The sequence below is a fragment of the Mastomys coucha genome, chromosome X (assembly GCF_008632895.1).
Source record: "Mastomys coucha isolate ucsf_1 chromosome X, UCSF_Mcou_1, whole genome shotgun sequence".
In the NCBI taxonomy this organism is placed as follows: Eukaryota; Metazoa; Chordata; class Mammalia; order Rodentia; family Muridae; genus Mastomys; species Mastomys coucha.
The window spans coordinates 43,683,137-43,685,810 of NC_045030.1; positions in this window are offsets into that span (position 1 = coordinate 43,683,137).

Genomic DNA, 2,674 nt, shown 5'->3' on the forward strand with positions numbered 1-2,674 from the left:
GTTAGAAGTTTGAGAGAATGAGGGGAGGGTGGGTGGGGGGAGGAGACAGACAGACAGACAGACAGACAGACAGACAGAGACAGATCATTCAGCTGGCTGTTATGTCTCCCAGGACATAACATAGGTGAATATAGATATAAGATCTGATCCTCAGATTGGCAAATCATCAGTGGGGACTGATGGACCTTGTAAGACTTAGAGATTTTCCAGTTATAATATAAATATGTTAATTTGTATAATTGGCCTACATAGAGTAAATGATTAATAAGTTTCTTGGTAAAAATAAAGACCAAAGAACAGTTGATAGCTTGGGATAATGATATTTCATTTGGGCTGGAGTAAGGCTTGGAGAATTTGTCCTGCTTCTACCTGAATTAGAATGCTTATCATTGCCAAAATCTTGTCTTTCCTAGCCTGTAGAGATGTTCTGATATTTTTTTTCCTACATCCTTTTTCAAGTTCTATGGCTAATACTTTCCTTTTGTAGTGACAATTGTATTTTATACTGCTTGATGTTCATAGCTATTCCTGTAGATAAAAGTGTAAATATTCTCATCAGTTTAGAAATTATTGTTTAAGGGAGGTTTCTTTAAAAAAAAAAAAAAGTCTTGCTGGATGTGGTGGTGCATTCATTCCTTTTATCCCTGCACTCAGGCAGGAGGCTCTGTGAGTTTGAGGCCAGTTAAGTCTACGTAATGAGGTCCTATCTCAAAAAAAAAAAGTCTTCATTTATGCTGACTCATGTCTCTAATTTTGAGATAGAAGCACTCATTCTGATGCCTATTAAAAATAATATATATGCCACTTGTACTAAAACCAAACTTTGAAATTTTATTTTATTTTTATTTTTTTGCTGCTAAAGTAATTTTAGTTTACTAAGGATGTCTGTGTGGTCATGGCACACAGAAATGTAGATTGGGGAACTTAAAACTTTATGTTACCTAGTTTCTAGACTAATTTATCCTTGTACCTAACCACTGTTAACAGTGGGTGTAGAAAACACTTTTAAAATATTCAACATTGTTTATGCCTGTATGTTGCCTGCCTCTCCTGAGTTTGAGGCTTCATCTCATCAGTTTTAATAAGGGTACCATTCTACGTGTGTGGGCCTTTTCAGCTTTTAAACATTAGGCCATGTATGGATGCTAAACTACCAGAAAGATGAGCCACGCTATGCAGCATGGTTGAAGGTAACTTTACCCATATTCCCGAGAGTAACAGAGAGACAAGAGCCGGTCACCTCTCAAGCAGTGACACACTAGTTTTAAGTTTCAAGATTAAACCTGCGTCAAACTTAATTTGCATTCCAGTTTAGGTCAGTTGAGCTCTATAGGCATCTGGTACTATAGAGATTGGCACAAAGGAGAAAATACACAAGAAGCTCAAGGCTTCTAGTGTAGTTGGTATAGAAATTTTCTTGAAGAAAAAATGTGCAGTGGTGATTGCCCCAAGACCAATTTATAAAGTCAGTATTATAATACTTTTCTAATTTTAACCTCTTTTTAAAAAAAGATTTATTTTATTATTATATCTAAGTACACTGTTGCTGTCTTCAGACACACCAGAAGAGGGCGTCAGACCTCATTACAGATGATTGTGAGCCACCATGTGGTTGCTGGGATTTGAACTCAGGACCTCTGGAAGAGCAACAGTCAGTGCTCTTAACCCGCAGAGCCATCTCTCCAGCCCCTACTTTTCCAATTTTAGTCATCAGAATTTTGCAAATTTGTACTAGGCATGGTGGTTCCTAGCACTTTGAAGGCAGAGACAGGTATATCTCTGAGTTTGAGGCCAGTCTTGTCTACATAGTGAATTCCAGGTTGGTCATGGGTACAGAGTGAGACTGTATCTCATAAATAAAAGTTACAGATTACATATAAACTTAACTATAAAAGAATCTCTTCTATTGTATTCAGTATGAAGTTTTTTAAAAATCCAAACATGGGACTAGCTATCTTTCTAGCACAGGGTGCTATTGCAGAGGACTGGGGTAAAGTTCCCAGAAACTACACAGTGGCTCACAACTGTCTCTTAACTGGTTCGAGGGCATCCAGAAGATCCTCCATGGGTACCCAGCATATATGTGGTACATAGGCCTACATGCATGCAAAACACCTATACACACAGTTGATGAAAAACAATTATTTTTAACCCATATGCCTTGGAATTATAGCATTCACCATTCCAAGTTAGATGGCTGTGCCACTTTCAGTAGCTTAAAGCTGGAGTAATCAGTCTGATATTAGCAGATTCATGTTTTGAAGTAACATGTTAGTAGCTACCTTCTCCAGGTAGTTAAGGTTGAACCCAGGACATTGTATGTGCTAAGCAAGTGCTCTCCCTAGTCTCCTTTTTATTATGAGACAGAGTCTTACTAAGTTACCTAAGCTGGCCTTGAACCCAACAGTCTTGAACCTATGTTCCTTCTGCTTCGCCTTCCAAGAAGCTAGGATTATGAGCTGCACCACCAGGTCCAGCTCATGTCCTTCTCTTTTCTCTTGTTAAACAGCATCAATTTTAAACAAAACCAGATGGAGTTATCTCATGGGTAATCATGAACATTTCCAAATTGAAGGATTTAGTATTTCTCAAATACAGATCATATGATATTTGTTGAATAATAATTCTATATAGGCAAGTTGCCCATATATATATATATATATATATATATATA